Below are 23,048 nucleotides of genomic sequence, written 5' to 3'. Positions count from 1 at the left end.
TGCGCTCATCTTTCCAGTAGCCCCCAGATTCCTACACTCCAATTAAAACCTGGGGGAAGAGAACATTATATAGCACCTTCTGTGGGACGTTATCAGATCAGAAAACATGGGGAGGAAGGAGCAGCTACCTGCTCTCTAAATCAGGCATCCCCAAACTTCGGCCCTCCAGATGTTTTGGACTACAATCCCCATCTTCCCCGACAGCTGGTCCTGTTAGCTAGGGATCATGGGAGTTGTAGGCCAAAACATCTGGAGGGCCGCAGTTTGGCGATGCCTGCTCTAAATGAACCGTAATCCCCAGACTCCCAGATTTCATTTTTAAGAACAGGTTTCTAGCATGTGTAGAACCTGGGATAAAGGGCAAAATGTGCCAGCAATATTTTTCTAGCTTGGCCTGCTTTCAGTATTTTACTTTGCATCCCACCACCCCCCCCAAAAAAATCCTGTGGGAGCCCATACACATGACACTAGGCCACCTTGCAATCATAAGGTAAGCTCAAAGTTCTGTAAATTCACACACATATATAGTGATCTTAAGAATGGAGAGAAAGATTGTCTCTTTTTCAGAGGAAGAAAACTTTCAAGAGAGAAGATGTTGTCATAGTGTTATTTATAACAGTCATTGATTTTTGTGAAAGGCTTGAAATTATATCAGGAAAAATCACTGCAACTCATCCTCACCAACCAAAGGCATAAGATGAGATTGTCAGAAATTGGCCGCTTTATGCATACCATACAGCAAAGAGACAGGATGGCTGCCCTCTCTTCTTTAGCCCATTTTTGTTGACCTTGCGTGTATAGACGCTGACCTGCACAGCGTTTGGCCTATATTGCTGTCCACTTTTGTCTTGTGTTATTTGTGAGGACTGGGAACTGGTGCAGTTAAGATTGTTAGCTGTGGAGTTTTCCTGGTTCAAGTTTTAACTCAGCCTCAAACCTTAGGCAAACCCCTAAACCTCAACCCCATATCTGCCATTTGAATACCTGCCGGCCTTAAAAGAGTGCTGTGAAAATGTGCCCATGGTGTGTGTGTGTGTGTGTGTGTGTGTGTGTGTGTGTTTGGTGTGCAATTGGATACAAAATGGTTTAGCTGGCAAAATAATGTGTAGCTGGAAATATGAGATGGTGATGTAATTAGGCACGTAAGGTGCATGCGTAAAATAAGCGTGTAAATGACAGGAACAGCATGTGCACATATTATGTAAGGGAAAAAATGTGCTCCTTTTCTGCAGCTAAAACAAACAAACCGTCCAAACCGTGTTAAAACACTTTCTTATTTTGGGCCAGAACCTCCTCGTCTGTACCTTCAGCTTTGGGCAGATAATACTTCACTGCAAGCTTGCAAAGACCATTCTTCATGCAAGATTGGATCCGCCATCCACCTCTGAACTGTGTTTTAAAATAGGGGTAAATATAGGGTTTTTAAAATTCTTTAAAAACTCTTAGCTTTGCCCTCTCCAATTGCTTCAAGGACAGCTCCAATGTGAGGTGGATGGTCCCTTGGGTAGAACAGAGCAAATTGGCCCAATCCAGGGGTCCATTGTGGGGTCCATGCACAGCCCTAAGAAATGCTACGTACTGCCAGATTTAAGACTGTATTATGAGGTGGCCTGTCTTACCTGGTTAAGGGAGTGGTGCGCACTCAAAAACCCAGAATTGTTAGATCTGGAAGGGTACAACAACAGGTATGGCTGGCATACCTACCTGGGTTATTGGAAGGTTGGAGCCCATAGAAACTTTCTGGACCATATCATCAGGAAATCCTGGGAAAAATATAAAAACCTTCTCGAACCAAAAGTGCCTTGGTGGATCTCACCAATTGAAGCACTTGCAGTGAAGAGGAAGAATACAAATGGAAATTGGCCTGTTTATCAATCATTATTAAAAGAAGAAGAAAACCAGCTAAGAGTTAAAAAATTTCGAAGAAATAAGAGACCAGGTGTCGGATTGGTTTCAATACTATCAATTATTTGAAATTCTTAAAAACGATAAAAAGAAAGGATTTGCAATGGAGACTTCCAGATTTGAATCTGACTTAGTAAACTCTAAGACCAAAGCTCTTTCTAAAACATACCGGCTCCTCCCTTGACTGGGAAGGGATAAAATGGGCCCAAGACATTGGCCATAATATAGAGATGAGTCAATCAGAACATCTATGGAATGTCAATTGGAAATTTACAGCATGTGCTACGTTAAAGGAGAACTTCCAAAAGATGCTATACCAATGGTATTTAACCCCAAGGAAACTCTCCAAAATGTATAAAAGTGTTTCTAATATATGCTGGAGATGTGGAGAATCAGATGGAACTCTTTTCCATATGTGGTGGGTATGTAAAAAAGGTTAAAACCTTTTGGAATGATATATAGAGAGAGTTTAAAACAATGTTAAATGTAACTTTCTTGAAAAAAACAGAATAATTTTATTAGGTATCACAGGTCCAGATGTCATTAAGAAAATAAGAAAAGTATTTTTGTATACCACCACTGCTGCAAGGATACTCATAGCAAAGTATTGGAAGAGTGATAATGTTCCCACCAGATCAGAATGGTTATCAAAACTGGTAGAATATACTCAATTAGACAGTCTCTCAGAAAGGATTAAGGATAAGGAGTTCATTTCAAACTGGGAACCTCTAAGAAAGTATTTAAAGAACAATTGTTGCAATTTGAATACGGTAGTAGCCTTTGAGTAATCTCTGTGAATAATCTAAATTAAAAGGGAAAAATAAGAATATATAGGTATGAATATTATATTTTATTAGTAAGATAAAGATAAGTTGAGGCAATAGGTTTATTAGAATGGGAAAGATTGGGAAAGGATGGGAAGTCAAATGAATGTGCCAGAGGAAGACTTATATTCTTTTGTAGGATTTGTGTTTTTGGAAAAAATTGATCTATGTAAAATAAGGAAGATTTGTTTTTAATGTATGGATTCGTGTACAGTATGGACAATAAAGCATAAAAAATTTAAAAAGGGGAAAAAAGAAAAAGAAATTCTAAGTACTAAATATTAATATTAATAAGTAATATATATTAATATTAATAATATTCCATGTGTGTGTGTGTGTGTGTGCGCGCAACATGTGCAACTACACCAGTGTAAGAGGCCCTTCCTCCTTCTAGTCTGGTCCATCACTGGAAGGGGGAGACCAATTGTCAAGGCTTCGGGAATTTTTTTCCTCCCTTGGTGGCAGCAAGAAGCAGAGAGAACAAGGTAGAGTCCTTTTTAATGAGTTTATTAATTCATAACAGCAAGGCACAAAAGAATGCAGTATGCCCCGATAAATGCGTTGCTCCAACTGAGCTCCTCCTACCTCCTTCCTAGCAACAGCACTTCCCCTTACGGTGGCCTCTCGTGGCCAATTGTCTTTGAGTCCTTTGTTCCTGCACTCTTTAACGAGCGCCGAGTTCTGGGAGAAGGGGGCTCAGATACACTCTCCAGTGACAACGTGTCTGTTGCTCCCCTTCCCCTTCTTCGAACACTTCCCAACTCTTCTGTTCGTCTACCTCTGAGCTGTGACTTCCCTCAAACTCCTCAAAGCCCTGCTGTTAATCAATGCTGCATTCTTCTTGTCCTGCAGCGTCAGGAATCTCCACCATTCCTCCTCCATCTCGCCCCCTTGAGTCCAACCCCTAACCTCAATGCAGTTGATCTCTGACCTCACACGTGGTTGTTTCTTGCACTCCCCAGTAGTTCATGCTGTGGGTGCATGTGAAGAATATCTTGTCACGCTAGGTGCTTCTGCGGCAAGGTAGATGATGGACCTAGCTTTATTGACGTTGTCCATTTTTATTTTACAATGATTTTCCTGCATGTGAGGAACGGTGCTTAGACTCATGTGGATTTCCGACTCTTTCAATATTTTTGAATGCCTGCTGGGGACTTCAATGGGCACAACCTCCCTGTTCTTGAATGCTGATGGGGTTCTTTTTCGGAGGATGTGATTCATTTTGATGTTGTTTAGCTCCCTTTCCCGCCTTTTTTTTTTCATATTGGCAAGTCCTCTGCGAACAGATCGTGCAATTACCAAGCTCATTCATTATGCAAAACGACCCCACCACTTTCTGGAGCAATTAATTGCAGGGATGCAGATTGTTCACAAATGATTCATTTCAAATACTTCAAATATGAAAATTGCACACTCTTTCCCACTGGGCGATGTGGGAGGTGATGGTAGTAAGAGATATCCAGGATTTAAACTTATGTGAAATTATTTTCTGTGCCTTGACTCTATCTTTGCTTATCATCACTGACTAGAGTCTGGCAATATAAGGAACAGCCAGCCTGTGGAGAATTTTCAGATTTGCAGAGCTTGGGTCTAATTTTATTTTCCAAGGGAAGCCATCATCCCCAGAAATGCTTGAATATGCCAGAAATTTTTTGAAAATGTTAACATGCTGCCACAATGGGATAGCCGTCTGGCTCACCTGCTATTTTGTCAACGAGAGTAAACACTGTTTCACACTTGGTGGAAAGCCATGTACAGATTATGGAGGGGATCATTGTCCCATCCATGAGAAATGTGTTTCTTCATGGTGTTTAACTTTTGACCAGTTCCATCATGTAAAAACAACTGCACCATTTTATCCCTTTTTGTAGCTGTATTTGTTTATTTAATGGATTTAAATGCTGACATTCGACGCTTGGGTTGCATCTGTGCACGCGCGGGTTGCGATTCAGTGCTTCTGTGCATGCGCGAGTGCCGAAACCCGGAAGTTACCCATTCCAGGACTTCCGGGTTCAGCGCAGTGTGCAACCCGAAAATGCGCAACCTGAAGCAGCCGTAACCTGAGGTATGACTGTATACTGTTTTCCCTTGCATATATAAAAATTGGTTGGCACCTGATGGGAGTTGTCATCCATATCATCTGGTGGTCACCAGGTTGGGAATGCAGACCTAGACTCTAGGCTCTGTGTTCATCTTCCACATTGTTCTTGAGCAAGTCAACCAGATATCGCCTTCCCCTCGTTTCCTGCTCAGTTTCTAATAAGCAGAGAGTAATTGAGTAATGCTTGTTAATATCACAGCAGTCGGGGGGGTGTTCAGTTCCATCATTTAGATGTAGCACTTGAAGACCCTAAAGAAACAGAGTTGTACTAATCAGATGAGTTTCATTTCTGCCAGCACATAGCATATCCTCCAAGATGTTATGGATGCTATCGTTGGAGATTTGTAGGATCTAATTAAGCCAAGCATTTCCTGAGTCTGGGTGATGGTGGAGAACAAGATCAGGCAGAGTGCAGGACAAAATAGTCTATGAAGATGTAAGAAGCAACTCAAGATGAGAATCTGAGCTGGGTTCAAAAATGTGTGAGTGAGAGAGAGCAAAGAGATTTGAAGCAATCCTTTTCATATACTCACAGACAGTGCCTTTTTTTCTAAAAAAAAAAGAATGTTTAGGGGTACTCTCATTTACCTACTCATATTGAAATACTGCCCCCAATTAGACCAAACTTAGATTCACAAAATGTTTAGGGGTATGAGTACCCCAGAGTCCCCCCAGAAAAAAGCACTGTGTCACGGGTGATATGAATTTTGTAGTCCAGTCCTATGTTCCTTTACTCTGAAATAAGCCCCACTGGTTTTAGTAAAGTTCCATGTCAGGTAAGTGTGCCAAAATTAGGAGGGGACAGAGGCAAAAGTGACTGAGGCAACTGATGTGACTCTTACCTTCCTACTATGGACTATATTACAGGTATGTAAAGCTCACCACCTCTCTGTGGAAGCAAGAGGCATTCTGATAGTTGAAGCACATAAAAACACAAAAATACATAAGAACAAACAAAAACAATACACTCCCCCGCCCCAGTTTAAAAGGCCATATATTATTTAATTAGCCAAAGGCCTGGGATATGAGGAATGTTTTTGCCTGGCACATAAGGATATGTGAGCTTCCTCTGGTGATGATCACAGGGTTTGCGTTGTTTCATTTGGGGAGATGTGGTTCTTGAGGTATTGCTGTCCTGAATTGCTTAAGCCAGCACTTTGAATCGGGTCCAGAAACTAATTGGCAGCCAGTACAGTCGGGTCAGGATTGGCATTGTGTATTCAAACCATCTTGCCTCAATGAGCAAGCTGGCCACTGAATTCTGCACCAACGTAAGTTTCAAGGCAGTCTTCAGAGGCAGCCCCAAGCATAACATGTTGCGGTAATCTAATTATTGTGGATGAGATCCAGCTAAGTCCAGGGCAGTCTTGAGCAGGTTGCGCGCCCTGGTGCTGAGGGGCGGAGATCGCTCCGGCGCCCCTGCCCTTGCAGGACGCAGCATGGTTTCCGCGCGGCGCCCAGCCTATCGGCCCGGCGCCCTGGCGCACCACACCACCGGGGGTCTACCTAGAGCCGGCCCTGGCTAAGTCATACTCACAGTAAAATTCATGAACTTTATTTACTTAATTCTGTTGATTTCCATGAGTCTTCTCTAAGTATAGCTAACATCACTTAAGAATACTGTAGGTTTGTCACAAGTGTACAAATTGTTTTTTCTATAAATTTTGTATGTATGTACCTTTCCCCTCCTTTTTCCCAGCTTGATGATAGGAAGGGTATTTTTCTCCTCATTGGCTTTCAACCAATAAAGAGCATTTAGAAGTCTAGGAAGTCTTAAAGGGGGGAAAGTGACAAGATAACGGGGAATTTGAAATATGTGCATCTCTAATGCAATCATAATTACATGTTCTCTTTCTAAAGCAATGAAAATTTCTAAAGCACTAGTCACAAATTTGAAGGGGTTCTTTGCAGAACTCATGTTACTTCATCTCTTGTAATGCAATATCAATTCCACTTGTTGCCAATGAGGTGCATAAAAATAGCACTGACCAAAACATTCCCCAGTTGCTTGGCTGGAAATGTCAAATTATTGCCTGAAGCAGGATGCTCTTCATGTTAGGGATAGCTGAAGCCAGAAGTGGGAACAGATGGATCCATTCTCCATTACCCCTAAGTGTTGAATGTTCCCTGGATTGTGATGGGCTTTTGGGTTGAGGCAGTAGGCCTGAAGGCTCCCTGAGTTATGACAAGTTCTTGGGTTCCAGGGTAACTCTGCCATCCCAGCAGCCAGCTGACTTCTTCAGCTCTGGACCTACAAGGGCTATAACAACTCAGGCCTCAACTATCTGAGAGACTGCCTCCTTCCCAACAGACCCTCCTGGATGTTCAGATCAGCAGAAGGTGCTCTTTTGGTGGTTCAATCTCCCTTAGAAGTTCAGGGCCTGGCTGACGGCATTCTCTGTGGGGACTCTAAGTCTTAGAATTCCATCCCCACAGAGGTGAGACTCACTTATTCACAATACATATTTCAGTGAATGCTGAAGATGCACCTCTGGCCCTTGACATCTATTCCTGTGACTGTAGTATGTTAGAACTTTTCTATTTTTAATTCTGCCTAGACGCTTGCTGGTGAAGGGCAGTGATTACGAATTTGATGGTGGTGATGGTGATGATGATAATAATGATAATGATGGTGATGATGTAAAAGCTTCCAGGTCAAAACGGTCCCCAGCTCTGTGTGGCCTGTGGTTTGTACCTCAAGCTCTGGCTCCAGAAAGTCATGTCTCTCACTATTTGATGAGGTTGGCTATGGCCTGGTATCCAAAACTTTGCTAGGCTTTAACCAGGCATCCCTCCGGATGTTTTGGCCTACAACTCCCATGATCCCTAGCTAACAGGACCAGTGGTCAGGGATGATGGGAATTGTAGTCCAAAACATCTGGGGGGGCCAAAGGTTGGGGATGGCTGCTTTAGCAGGTTGAGACATGGGTTTTTTTTGTTCTGAGGAACTACCTTTGAGGATGGCCTATAAGTGTTAATATACCCTTCCAATGCACTCGGCAATTAAAATTTCCTGAAATGGTTTTGAATTAGATTCAAGATAGAGGATGGGTTTGAAATCTGATGGTTTTAGATCAGGGGTAAGCAATTTTTTTTTTTCTGTTGAGGCTGTATTCCCTCATCTGTAATCTGTTGTGGGGGATACATGCCCCCAGTGGAGGGAGCCAGAACCAATGACAGGCAGATCCAGATACAAAATTCTGGAAAGAAGTCTGCCCTTTAGCAATGTCTGCTATAGATACCTCAAATCAGAATGGCCAGATTTATGCCGTTTTACTCAGAAAGAATCTGACTGGGTTGGGTGGCCTTACTAGGAATTAAATAAGTATGCCCAGTATTATTTTTAGTGCAACATACCAGTACAGTTATCTGAAAAGCAAGTGAAAATAATTTCTTTCTGACTTTAGTGTCTCACACACAGACACACACACACACGGCAGAAGCCAACCATAGCTTACAACTGGAGAAAATTTCGCCACCAAGCCATACCAACCAGGAAAAAGTTAGAACTCCAAGAAAAACAAGAAAGAAATGAACAGAATGGAAGGAAGTTTGATGCCACTGAAGAATGAAGCAGGTGGATTCAAGTAAATAATTAGCCAAGGTGCCTGTGTTTTACTGCCACTCAAGCAAAAGGATGTCCATTAACCCCCAATATTAACCTTAGATACTGCAGGACTGCACACTTTTCCATTAAGTGCTTACTGTCACCTGTATGGATGTATCATCTCTGTCGGGAGCAGGTGGTGGAACACCACCTTAGAGCTGGTCTCCTGGTACTGGTACCACTGCTGCTTCCTGGGAAGAGATGGGGCCAAGAGTGTGACAGCACAGGTACAGGTGAACCTGCTACAGCTGCTCAGCTGCCCCATCACCCACTCCTGATCATCATTAAAAGCCTCTTTATCTAAATGATCATTGTTATTTGGTTTCAGCCAAGATTGGCGCCCGAAGTGGCTTAGAGCAATTAAAATACATCCTAATGATTGCATCAAGGATAAAACAGCAAAATACATTCCAATTTGGCTTCAAAGCAGTCAATTGCAGGTGCCATAAGTTAAAAACAACAACAAGGTGCACAGGAAACCAAAACGAGGACTCATGCAGCACTTGGAGCTGATCAACTATTTCAAAAGTTTTCTCCCCAAAAGTTAAGAGTTTCAAAAGCAATAGCAAGTGTTTCTTATATATAAACAGTACCAGGAAATTCAAAATCAGCAAAGATTCCAATTCCGAAGCAGTTTCTTTGCTTTTGTTTAGTCTCTCCTCACTCCCTGCCTTTAACTTTCCAAAATAAATACTGAACTCAGATGCAACTGCCTTCTGTGCATTGTTTTTGCTGAGTTTCTACATTTGATATAAACAGAAACCATTTTTCTAGTGAGCCATCCGCAACGAAAAGCTTTCGTGCCCCTTTAATGTGGGTTGAAATCTTGTCCACAGCTAAAAGTTCCCATGTTTTATCAAGCCAAGCAATAACCAGTGGCAGGTGCTCACTTTTCTATTTAGCCACCGCTTGCAAATGCACACACCGATGCATCCTAGTTACACTTGTACAACTTGCACACCTAGAGTGGAGAGGCTCTCTAGACGTGCCAGAGGCTGTAAGAAAGCTTTCTCTGTTCCTTGCAGGAAGGAGCTTTGTATTTGGTGCTTTGTAGATTCAAGACACACATGGGAATTAAATGCTACTTTTAGAAAGCCTGCAGTGAAAATTAGGCATCTCCTCAGTCCCCCGTAGGAAAGCTTAGCCAAGAGTGAACTAGCAAATGAAAAAATGGCCATGTGCCCAGACCTCTCCATGGCTCATCCAGAGGAACTCGGAGGTTGTCCTTGAAAACATAATCTCCATGCAAACCAAGAGAGCTTCGCAGCTAATTGTCCTTCATAATTGGGAGCCATGAGATTGTTAATGAAAAAGCTCTCCCCGCATAAGAGCAGATCCCTGCAAAACCATAGCTAATCTTTTTGCGCTACAGAAAAGCAGAGTCTCATAGATCTCTATGATCCCTAATTCTCTATGCTAAACATATTATTATTATTATTATTATTATTATTATTATTATTATTATTAGTTTCTTTGCCACCCTTCATCTGAGGATCACAGGGCCGTTTATAATGCAAAAACATAAAAATACATAACACACACACACACACACACACACACACACACACACACACCAGTTTAAAAGGCCATAGATGGTTTAATTCGTCAAAGACAAATTAAGCAAAAGAGGTATTCTGATAGTTGAAGGGAAACACAAAAATACATATAACAACAAACAAAAGCAACATTCCCTTACAGCCACAGATGGTTTAGTTAGCTGAAGACCTGGCTTATTAAAAATGTTTTCACCTCGCGCCTAAAGATATCTCCCTGGGGAGAGCATTCCACAAGCATGGAGCCATTGCAGAAAAGGCCCCATTATTGTGCTGCTGCCTTCCAGACCTGTAGCGGAGGAGACACACGAAGAAGGGCCTCAGATGATAATCACAGGGTCCGGGTTGTTTCATATATCTCCTTCCCTATAGATCACGTGGAATAGGGTCTGTTCTCCAGATCTGAACACATGGGGTAAACATATCAATTGCCATCCTGACTTAGACTGTTGAATATTGGCTACTGTGATGGATAGCATCATAGCCTGGCACTGGATGCTTTTTTAAGAGAGTCACAACACCACAAGCTGGACTGAGGTTAACCATTTCCATATGGGAAAGCACTGCCAGCCATTCAGAGGAAGACATAGAAAGTAAGAAGAACCACCCCAAGACCTCCGGGTATAGGGCGGTATATAAATACACACACAAAATTTTTTTAGAGAGCCCTGCTGGATCAGACAATACCCTGTTCAATAGTCCAATACCTGTTCTTACTATGACCAAGGAGATGCTTATGAGAAGCTTGCAAACAGGAATTGGGAGCAGCAGCACTTTCCCCACTTGTAATTCCCATCAACTGGTATTCAGAGGCAAACTGCCTCTGAAAGTAGAGGTGGAACATCGCCATTCTGCCTTGTAGCCATTGATAACCACGTCCTCTACAAATTTGTCTAATTGTTTTTTTAAACCATCCAAGCTGGTGGACTCTGCTATTCAGGAGAACAGTAGGGACTGTCTGATAAAATATTCCACCCATATGGTTCCACAGTGATGAACTCTCTCACGAGAGGCTCACTAGCCTAATCACTTAGCTTTCAAATAAGAAGTATAGTCATATTTATGAGTTTCAGAAGCCTTCCTTTAAATAGCCTCAGCTGTTAAATTTGTGTTTTAAGTGGCTCTAATGTGTTGATCTTGATATTATGATAAATGTGTTGTTTCCGGTTTGTATGGATAATTGTTTCGTTAGTGATATGCTTCATTTTCTTGTTTTAACATCAAAACATACTCAAAGTTATACAGTGGTACCTCGCTAGATGAATGCCTCACAAGACGAAAAACTCGCAAAACGAAAGCATTTTGCAATTTCAATGGAGACTCGCAAGACAAAGTTTCCTTCCAATGGAGACTCACAAGACGATTTTTTTGTCCCATAGGGTGCCTCACAAGACAAAAATTTTCCGTCTTGCGAGACACCCTATGGGAAACCACACTTCAATGCGTTCCTATGGGAGCCGCTTCGCAAAACGAATGTTTCGCTATACAAAGCGACTCACAGAACAAATTAAATTCGTCTTGTGAGGCACCAATGTATATAAAAACAGCTCAAGTCAGGGGTGGAGCTCCATGCTCTGCCACCAGGGGCGGGGGCGGGGCGCACTGCGCGCAGGGGCGTGTGTGCGTTTTGGGGGCGGGGTGGGCAGCTGCTATGGCGCCCCTGGGATCGCGCTGCCCAGGGCACCCCGCCCCCACCGCCCCTATCTTCCTATGCCCCTGGCTCAAGTATCACAGCCTGCAATCCTAAATACAGTTGTACCTCGGCTCCCCAATGTCTTGGGAGTCTAACGTTTCGGCTCCCAAACGATTGAAAACCAGAAGTGATTGTTCCAGTTTTTGAACGTTCTTTTGGAAGCCAAACATCCGACAGGGCTTTCAAGGCTTTCGATTGACTGCAGGAGCTTCCTGCAGCCAATCAGAAGCCACACTTTGGAAGTCGCACATTTCAGAAGTCGAACGGACTTCCGAAACGGTACGACTGTATTCTGGATAAGGAGTGAGCCTGATTGAAGACAGTGAGATTTATCTCTGAGTAAGCATGCATAGTCACACAAAATGCTAAACGATGGTTTTGCATTATGAGGATGAACTGCCACAAGTCATGGGCTTATGTTTGGCAACCAAAATGGTCAAAGGCCTGGAAACGATGCCTTGTGAGGAACGGCTTAGGGAGCTGGGTATGTTTAGCCTGGAGAAGAGAAGGTTAAGGGGTGATATGATAGCCATGTTCAAATATATAAAAGGATGCCATATAGAGGAGGGAGAAAGATTGTTTTCTGCTGCTCCAGAGAAGCGGACACGGAGCAATGGATTCAAACTGCAAGAAAGAAGATTCCACCTGAACATTAGGAAGAACTTCCTGACAGTAAGAGCTGTTTGACAGTGGAATTTGCTGCCAAGGAGTGTGGTGGAGTCTCCTTCTTTGGAGCTCTTTAAGCAGAGCTTGACAGCCATCTGTCAGGAATGCTTTGATGGTATTTCCTGCTTGGCAGGGGGTTGGCCCTTGTGGTCTCTTCCAACTCTATGATTCTATGTGTACTTCCTCCTCACCTCTCCTTAAACTCAGGAGGTGATTGGAAGCGCTTTTCCTTAGATAGTTGTTCTTGTTTAGTCGTGTCCGACTCTTCATGACCGCATGCACCAGAGCACGCCCAGGCACTCCTGTCTTCCACTGCCTCCCGCAGTTTGGCCTTAGATTAATCACAGTTTAATCGGAACCCTCAACTGTAGTTCATCTTGACTATAATTAGTGGAAACAAGCCAGCATTGTAAATCATGGCTTGAAGTTGGTATGCTGTCCCTAACCATTGTTTAGACTAGCCAATTTCTCCAGGTTGAGACATCATGACCAGCGGTGGTAGATCTGAAAGGGAAGGGTGCTTTGGAAGGGGAGAGGAGAGCAAGTGAGCCAGATGTGAAGGTGTTTGTTGCAGCTTGCCCTCATAAGGCTAAACCCATGGTTTAGCATGATGCGTGAACGCAGCTAGAAGAAATGCAGAAACATTTGAAGCTATGCTCATAATGCACACCAGTCTTGATCCTACTTTTCTGGGAATTGAATTCAGTAGGACCTCTTTCCATGTAGACGTGGTGAAGCTTGCTCCATTAATTTAATTAATATTTTACAGAGCTCCATTCTTCATCTCAATATATCACAAAGTCTACCCAGTGATGCACCCTAAGGCCCAATAAATAAATAAGCAGAAGAAAGCATCTAAGACCCTCAACATTTAAATGCTTCACTCTCCTTTCCCTATAGTGAAATACAGGCCATGTTCAAACTTCTTTTCATGGCCCAACATTTTTCTTCCCATTTTCTTATTGACTGAAATGTCTGCTTTCTTCCAAAAAGGGGCCATCAATATTCTAGCTGACTTTATCAAATGAATTATTAACTCCACTTTGTTTTCTGAGCCAAATTCTCACAAGTATTTCTAAAGTACACCCAAGGGATTTAAAGGTCCAACCACCCTGGGAATTTCTATTAATTTAGTAGGAATTAAAGGCAGAAGGCTTGAACATGCATGCAGGCATAGCCACCTGAAACATATCACATTTGCTCTACCATGATGTTGCCAGCTAGCTGAGGATATATTGCCCTAAGTTTGTATTAATTAAATACATTTTTTTTGTTTTAACTTCATTGGCGTTGGGTTCAGTACAACTGAAGTAGCTTTTAGTCAGGCGGAGACCTACAGAGATCAGATATAAGAACGTGTTATTGGCAGGTGGGGCCAGACTGCTCTCTCAGCTTCTGCGCACCACAAATTAGTGGAAAGGGGACAGGAAATGACAGGGCCAGCCTGCCCACCTCTGCCACCAGCAGAGAAGCGGCACGGGCACTGGTGCCAGCTTCCAGTGAGATATCGCCAAAATTTTGCAAGATCTCGCCAAAATCTCACATAAGATCTCGCAAGATTTTGGCAAGATCTTGCCAGAACACACTGTCACCACTGCTTTGCAAGTGTTGCCACGCAATCCAGATAAGGGATGCTGGTGAAAGGGGATGTGCTGCTCCTGGGCAAGGCAGAAGGGAGTATTGCATTAAACATTTTAGGGAAATGATATACAATGAATTGAAAAAAAAATGTTTTAAATAACATTTGTTAAAAAGCCAGAAGCTTTTCCGTTAGGTATTTTAGGACAAGAGCTGCCAAAAGAAAAACAGACATTATTCGTGTATGCTACAACAGCAGCAAGAATCTTAATAGCAGAAAACTCGAAGACTGGAGAAATACCATCAAAAAAACAATGGCAAGAAAAGTTGATGAATTATGCAGAGTTGGCAAAGTTAACAGATAAACTCAGTGAAAAGGGCAATAGTGATTTCGAAAAATAATGGGAACCTTTTACAACATATTTGCAGAAACGAAACAAACAAACAAACAAACAAACAAAAAACATGGACTCACTGCCAGGATTCAAATAAACATTTACAACTTTATTTACAGAGAGCAAGAAATTGTAACATCTGATGTAATAAACCAGAAATGGAAGCTGAGGGAAGTCAAATAGGGAGGGGGGAAATTGGAAAATGAATGTTATTGGTATTGGATATTTGTTATGAGAAAAAGAAAATCAATAAAAAATATTTAAGAAGAAGGGAGCATTGCAGATGTGGGCATGGCAGTGGAGCCAAATCCCATTCCAATCTTCATGCTGGCCCTCCCAGTAAGTTGCAGCGACACATGTTATTTGGAAGCCAGGAGAGCAGTGCTGTCCCTCAGGCACCACTGTAACCATCCTTATATCTGCAAAACAACCATTTCAGTTGACTCAGCAGAGAGTGAGGCCTGCCCGCACTACAGACACAAAGGCAACCCCTGCCACCGGGGCATTAGCCTGGGTAATCTGATAGGAAACTGACACAAGAAATGACTTATAGAAGAGATTTGCAGTGCCTGAAGCTAAGAATGCAGGCAACTCAGAGGCCAGATATCAACCCCCTTAATGTCACCCTCTGCTTAGGAGGTAGAGTGGGATACCAACAAATATTAATATTATACCCCCTCCCTCTCCAGCTACACATATGGCGATTGGTCAAAACCCAAGTATGAAATACAACATTTCACCTAAGAAAATTCTGTGGCATGAATCCACCCTAGCTCTGGCCGACTCTGCTTTCCCAGAGGAAGAGAATACCCTTGAATGCAGAGGAATGGGTGGGGAGCTCTCCCTGACCCTGATTTGCTGAGGCACTGACATAAGCATTATAAGCTCGCCTTAATAAATGTTTCCTGGCTCTTCTCAACTCCAGTGAGGCTCTTACCTCATTGCAGAAATGTTCTTGGAAAGCAGGGAACCAGCCTGCATTTTTCTTTCTCTCTCTAAATAATAAACGGCAGAGAACAGAAGGGACTGAGGCAGACCAGTGCCAGAGGCAGCTGCGAGGGAATGTGAGGTAATATACTACTTACAGATTACTTATGCTGGCAAACTTTGACCTTTGCCTCAGGGAAAAGGGATGAAACATGCCTTCATCTTACAGCACTCTCTAGCGCAGTCTCCAGACAAAAGGCCTTGTGAGAAAAATCATGTCTGAATACCCTAATAGTGTGTTCAACAGGGGCAGCTCTCTCCGTTTCCTTTTCCAGCTGCCCTGGCAGCTCCAAGTAGGGGAGACAATTATCTACATATGGAATCTCTAAAGGACAGTTTTGGATGTTCAGAGAAGCAGAAGGATGAGTGATTTAGGCTTGTTCCGATTAGAGATTCAGGCAAACTTTCTCCCTAGGCAGGCTCGAAAAGAATTCATGACGTTTCTTAAAGCTTAAGTCAAAGGAGAAGCAAACTTTTCAAACCTATAATTTCTTCTCTAGTTTGCTTTAAAATCTGAGCCGGAGAAGAATTGCCAGCTTCCCCTGCCCTCTCAGTTGGGTGAAGCCCACTGGGTGACCTTGGGTCAGGCCAGGCACTATCTCTCAGCCTAACCTACCTCACAGGTTTGCTGTGGATATAAAAAAAAAAGGAGAGGGGAAGAGGTGTATATGTCACTTTGAGCTGCCTTGGGGGAAAGGTGAGATATAAGTTTTATAATAGATAAATATTGAGAGAATTGATGGGCCGCAGGTTAAATAACCAAAGAGAGAAAGGCCATCTCTGCAAGAAATGGGCTCTGTACCACAACCTCATCTTTTTGCCACTGTGACTACTTAGTTCTCTTGCCAGTTCAGCGCAATGAAACCCTGTCACACATTGAATAGAGCGTGAATTAAAAATATGGGAGGTTTTTCCATTTCTTCTGGGCTTTGGCTTGGTTTGGAATATTGATCTTTGGTAATCCAATATGAGTTTGGGAGCGCTTGCCCATCTCGGCTTTTGTTGTTGCTACTCATCAACAACGTGCAAGTAAAGATGTACCGGTACATCTCTTCACCGTCACCACCCCAACCTCTCTCACGAAGATTGTGTCACAGCCCTTTGCTCAGTGTAGCCTTTTGCCTGCAAAATGTAGCATAATAAGACTTAACAGCCCACAAAAGGCCCAGTGCTCCCTTGTACTTATGGGCAATTCAGTAAGTTCTAGGAACAGCCAGGCACTGTTAAAAAAAAGAAGTCATTAATAAGAGTGGAGGCTTCAAAAGACACATTGACTGGCAGTCATCCGACTAGGAAAAGCTGTTGTGTATGATACTGTAGGCAAAATGCCCAACTCCCCATTGGATTTCTGGCTGCAGGGCTGTACTGGGGGCTGGTGCCAAGCTGGGCAGCAAATGGGGGGGGGGCAGAGGCCTTTTGTGCCAACGTGGAGTCTGAAGGAAGGAACAAGGAAGCGGGCATTAGCACAGTTAAAGACAGAACAAAGGAGGAGCTGGAGTGTGTCTATCACCGCCAAATGGATCATTTCAGTGCTGTTGTAATGGTTTTTATAACATTTTTTCCATTGCATGAAAGTGCTCTGCAGTCTTTATTTTATGCATCGTCTTAATCCCACAATGCCCATTAGACTGAGAGCAGGGCAGTGCTTTTCTGTGGCCACCCAGTGAGAGCCAGTTCAGAGATGACTAAGAGCAAGGAGAAGCTACAAACAGATTCCCCTGCTTCTTCTATGGCAGCCTTCCCCAACCTAGAACCCTCAAGATGTTTTGAGCTCCAGCTCCCAACAGTACCCCAGGCAGCAGATTAATTTTGTTTTTAATTGATCAACCTTCTGCCCTTTCCAATGATTAAAGTAATATAATTTTTGTAAGCTATAAATCTACGACTTATTGTTAGGGAAGCAAAGGGAGTCTTGAACGTTTCGTTTTCCCTGTGAACATTAACACACCAGGACCAAAAACAGCCTTGGATAAAGAAGCAAGGGTGCCTTTTACACCCATTGAAATTGGGCCCTTCCAATTAATCAAGCGGATTGAACCCTTTGAAGGTGCATCCCTGTTTAGAAGCCTGCCTTGCTTCTAAACTTTCCCACCTCTTTCAAGTTCCCTGGGAGTGAAAACGCACTTCATAAGAGCTGTGCTCAAATGATGTTGATTAAAAGAGTAAAAAATAATCCAGGTGTTACTCTGAAACTGTATAATTAGTGCTTTGTGCTGACTTCTCCTTTCCTTTATTTCCACCCCCCCCCTCCCCGAAACCCCATGGCCACATCATTTATATTCCGCCCCCCACTCTTTTTCTTTCTTTCTTTTATTAAATTTTTATTAAATTTTCTTTTTCTATCATTACATACACCCCATATCCATAACATTTATATTATATTCCCTCCCGCCCCCTTCCTGGGCGCCCCCCAAACTTCCACTTCTGATTTGTTTTTCCCTTATTACACACTTCCGTTTCTTAAAAGTTACATTATATTATTTCTTTATCTTCTACATATTTTTTTGTTAGTAAAGGTGTGAGTGTTTATTTAAATCCTGCCATCAAGTCAATAGTCTTCCTTTGTTTCTGCAAGTATACTATAAATGGTTCCCATGCTCTTTCAAAGTCACTTTTCCTGAAGTGTGTCTGTCAGTTTTGCCAATTCTGCATAGTTCATCAGTTTTTCTTGCCATTGCTCTTTGGTTGGCATTTCTCCAGTATTCCAATTTTGTGCTATTAAAATTCTCGCCACTGTAGTAGCATACATGAATATGGCCCTCTTCTCTTTTGGTAGATCTTGGCCTAAAATACCTAGCAGGAAAGCTTCTGGTTGTTTAGCAAATGTTTTTTTCAACATTTTCTTCAATTCATTATATATCATTTCCCAGTACATTTTTACTTTTTTGCAAGCCCACCACATATGATAAAACGTACCTTCTGCCTCACATCTCCAACACTCTTCCTTTTCATTTTTATACATTTTTGCCAATTTAACTGATGATATATACCATCTATACATCATTTTCATATAATTCTCTCTCAATAATATACAATCTGTGAATTTCAAATTTACTTTCCATAGTTTTATCCAATCTTCAAATTGTATATTTTGACATCCCTACCATCTCTATTATTTCTTTCCATTTTTTTAGTTACAGGTAGGTAGCCGTGTTGGTCTGAGTCGAAGCAAAATAGAAAAAAATTCCTTCAGTAGCACCTTAAAGACCAACTAAGTTTTTATTTTGGTATGAGCTTTCGTGTGCATGCACACTTCCTCAGATACACTGAAATAGGAGTCCCCAGGCGCTTATGTGGAGAAGGGGTGGGGAGGGGGTGGGGTGGGGAAGGGGTATCACTCAGAAGGGTGGTGGAAGTGGGTGATTGACTGACTGATAGCTGTTGATGACTGAAAACAACTGCAAATGGTTTTGCATGAAAAAGCAAGGATTGAGATGGCTGAAGATCGCTTTATCATGTATAATGAGATAAGAATCCTATGTCTCTGTTCAAACCAGGTCCCTCCATGGTTTTGAGCTTGGTGATAAGTTGTAATTCAGCAACTTCTCTTTCCAGTCTATTTCTGAAATTCTTTTGTAGTAAGACAGCTACTTTGAGATCTTGTATAGAATGTCCTGGGAGAATTTTAGAAATATTTCTTTTGCTTTCTCAGTTGTTCTGCTGTTAAGCTTTATCCAATTTACATAGTTGTTTTGTTCACTTTTTCTCAATTGCCATGCCAAAGGTTTCCCTGGTTTATTAACATTTTTTAAAAAAATCTCTTTTGCTTTCTTAATTTTCCATGCTATTTCCTCATTAATTCCATGCTATTTCCTCATTAATTCCATGCTATTTCCTCATTAATTCCTCATAGAATATTGTGATTGTAATAATTTTATTGCCTGTTTGCTGTTTCTTTATTTGGTGCTTTTATTAAATTTTTTCCTTTTCTGCTATTTTATTTAAGGTCTCTTTCTTTTTCTTCTCTCTTTTCTTCTTTTTAATTTAATTTTGTTGGATGAATAGGCCTCTCATCACTGCCTTGCTGGCGTCCCAGACTATTTGGAGTTAGGTTTCATTATTCAAATTTTGTTCAAAATATTCTCTTAATGTCTTTTTTGTCTATTCCAGAAAAACTTTGTCATCTGATATTTCTTCATTCAGTCTCCGCCGAAAGGTGGACTGAGTATCTTTTTGTATTTCCATAATCATAGAATTATGATCTGACAATGTTTTTGGATCTATTTTGATTTTTTTAATTCTTGACTCCAATTCCTTAGAAACCCAAACCGCATCTAGTCTGGCACTGCTTCCATGAACATGAGAGAAAAAAGGTGAACTGTTTCTCAAACGGGTGCTTAACTCTCCAGTTTTACTGTTTCTATCATTTCAAAAAAAGTTTTGGGAAGCCTACCTTCTTTCTGTCTTTTTTCCTGATCGTTCTATCCTTCTCTAGTGATGGGACTCCATTAAGATCCCCCATCACTATAATTTTCTCATCTGCAAAATCTAGTAATTCTGTTTCTAACTCTTGGGAATTTTTTGTAATATTTACATTTGGCGCATATATCCCTACCAAAATTATTTTTTCTCCTTGAACTTTAATTTGGACCATCAATTTTCTCCCTTTCTCATCCTTTTAATTGTGGTTCAAGTGCAGGTTTTATGTACAAAGCAATTCCATGTTTTTTGGAAATTTCTAAGGCAATAAATTGACTCCCTAATCTCTTATTAGTCAGAATTTTCTCATGTTTCCTCTTTTTCTAATCATCTCTTGGAATGAGGAAGCATGTAACCCGGCTCATGCTTTTACCTTTTTGATGTTCACATAAGAGAACTCTTGAATTTCAAAGAGCTGGTGGGTATTTGAGAGGAAAATGTGGAAGCTGCTTTGTAATCAACACTCATTTATAGTTATTCTTGAACGATCTCTCTCTCTCTCTCTCTCTCTCTCTCTCTCTCTCTCTCTCTCTCTCTCTCTCTCTCTCCTATGTAATTAGTCATTCTGGGATGCTGGAGTGTTTCATTTCTGCTGGCTTCCCCCCACTTCACTTGCTCTCCACTTGATTTCAGTATCTGTGACCTCTGACACTTTGAGCATTGTTACTGTTGGCTTTCTCTCCCTCCCCCCTTGGCCCACCCCAATCTTCCACAGGTTCTAATGCGTTGCCATGGAGATAAATTACTTTCATAAATAATCACAATCCAACAACCAAACTTGTTTTTTTTAAATACTAGGAGGTATGAATGGTATAATGAAATCCCTTATACAGTCATATCTCAGAAGTCGAACGCCTTGCGAGTTGAATGTTTTGCCTCCAAACACCGCAAGCCCAGAAGTGAGTGTTCCGGATTGCAGGCGTTCTTTGGAACACAAATGTCTGAGACGGGTTCCGTGAGTTCCGATTGGCTGCAGCAGCTTCCTGCAGCCAATCGGAAACCGTGTGTTGGTTTCCGAATGTTTTGGAAGTCGAATGGACTTCCGGAATGGATTCCGTTTGACTTCCAAGGTATGACTGTATATACAGGACGTGATCCAGCAAGATCTCATTCGAAGCAAACCTTGGTGAACTAAATGGATTCTTCTTAGAAGCTCTCAGGTATCAAAAATGTAAGAATATAAGAGCCTGCTGAATCAGGCCAATGGTCCATCTAGCCCAGCATCCTGTTCTCACAGTGGCCAAATAGGTGCCTTTGGGAAGCCCACAAGCAGGGCCTGAGGGCAACCATTTGTGAGCACCAGCAGCTGGTACTCGGAGACATACTGTCTCCTACAGTGGAGGTTGAGCATTCTACCTTTTACACAACACTTGACATCCGTAGCTTCACAGATTCAGGCTCTAGTATTTCCATTTAAAAGGACCAACTGGGGAAGACTTTTGCTCAAGCCTTTGGGGAGTTGCTGACCATCAGAGTAGACTATACCGGTTTGATGTACCACTCAGTGTTGCATTGAATGACAGTTTTATGTACCTGGAATGGCTGGATGGTGCTGGTAGTCATTGTAAATGTTTGCCCGTTGTTGACTGCCAGAAGGCAGCTGTCTGTGGGAAGCCCACAAGGCATAGATGCCGTACTCCTGTTAGCTTCAGGGTCTTTAGATTGTATTCTGTTTAACTTTAATTAAATCCTATGAATCAAACGTACGTGTGTGTGTGTGTGTGAAGTACGATAAATGAGGGCTGATCAAAGCAGAGCAACAACTGTCCATAAGGATTCTTCAGATAGATTCTTGACTCTTTAGTATTCCTTCCGACAGAGGTGCTTGTAATTCTTTTTATATATATATATAAAGTCAAGGTGCTTCAAAGAGCTGTGACAACAAGCATGTTGTGTTTTGGGTGTATGAAAGGCAAACGAAGGAAGCTACCCACACACAAACAAAGGCAATTATATATGTATAATGGGAAAGCTGGAGCAGAATTTGTAAGAGTTCTTTAAAGAACATTTGAGGGAACTACCGTACCATATGAATGTAGTTTGAACAGGTAGGAGGCATACCACCCCCTGGGGTTGAACAGGACACTGTTTTTCTGCTTCTCTTTTGGTGTGTGTACAAGCAGTACTAAGAAAGGCCAGAAAATGGGAGGTCTGTATGCACCTCCAACATCTCATCAGACTCTCATCTGCATGGCAAATGGTCAGGGTTGATGGAAGTTGAGTCCATCAACATCTGGAGGGCCACAAGCTAGCCATCCCTGCTTTACACATTGCAGAGGCTACTCAAAATTAAGTTGCAGTTCAAGGGGTAGGAAAAGCTGAGGGGAGCTTGCCAGTGATTTGCATTTGCATTAAGACTGAGTTGTCATAACTGGTTGTTTTTCCAAAAGCACACAGACACCCTCATTTGTTATCTCTGCAGTTTGTAAATACAGTGGTATCTCTAGCAATGGCCTCAATTCATTCCGGGGTGCTGTTCGCATCCCAAAAAGTCCGTAACTAGAGCGGTGCTTTTGCGCATGCACGAAAGCGTCATAGAGTATAACATGAAAAAATGCAACCTGAAGCGGCCGTAACCCGAGGTATGACTACAATGGGGTAGGATTTTTTTTAATGTGTGGGGTTTTTTTAATGGCATACTGTCATCTCCGGAAGCTTCCAGATAGGTGTTTATTATGGGATCGCCACTGCTCATGCACACACTTTTTTTGCAGCACCTACATAGCGCCGTTGACATAAAAATAACAGCCCATATTCTCCCCCATCCCTGTTAACCTGGAATTACGCTTACCAGGGGGAATCTAGCAAGTAAGTAAAGAAATAAATCTGTTGCCCATGATCTATTTGTAACATTTCAGTGGCTTGTTTGCAAAACAAGGCCCCATCTGGAAGCACAGACATGCCGCTTGTCAATCCAGTGGTTCTGGAATTTATTCCGAGATTCTGCACATGAAAGCCGACTCACTTGTACGGTGGGGAGAGAGGTATGCATGGCATTCCCTGTGATGGGGACAGCAGCTGCTCTTGCAAGGTACCATCTGCATGTTGGAGCCCTGAGGAAGTTTGGATTCCAACACCTGCTTCCAAGGCAGAGGTAGAATCCATCGATGTTTCGCTGTCCCCTGTCACTATGATGAATGGGTACGCAGTCATTGTCAGCTTGAATCCTTCATTTCTATGGCTTCTTACATGGGATATTAGTCCAAATCTTAGACTGAGTGAGTGTCTGCATATATTAAATACGTACGCGGTGATGTTAGTGCAAAGGTTCTCCGCTTATCTTGTAGAGACTGCACATGCTGCTGAAAAGGCCTTATGAT

At 42.2% G+C, this 23,048-nt stretch overlaps 1 protein-coding gene across 3 annotated transcripts in view; it reads left to right on the top strand.

Moving 5' to 3' along the window:
- Positions 1-23,048, top strand: part of GALNT14 (polypeptide N-acetylgalactosaminyltransferase 14) — a 237,126-nt gene that overhangs the window by 157,131 nt on the left and 56,947 nt on the right. The window lies entirely within an intron of this gene.

Source organism: Zootoca vivipara, chromosome 3, assembly GCF_965207765.1.
Source record: "Zootoca vivipara chromosome 3, rZooViv2.hap1.1, whole genome shotgun sequence".
NCBI classification, from domain to species: Eukaryota; Metazoa; Chordata; class Lepidosauria; order Squamata; family Lacertidae; genus Zootoca; species Zootoca vivipara.
The sequence above is the reverse complement of the archived record's forward strand: the minus strand, read 5'-3'. Positions and strand labels throughout refer to the sequence as shown.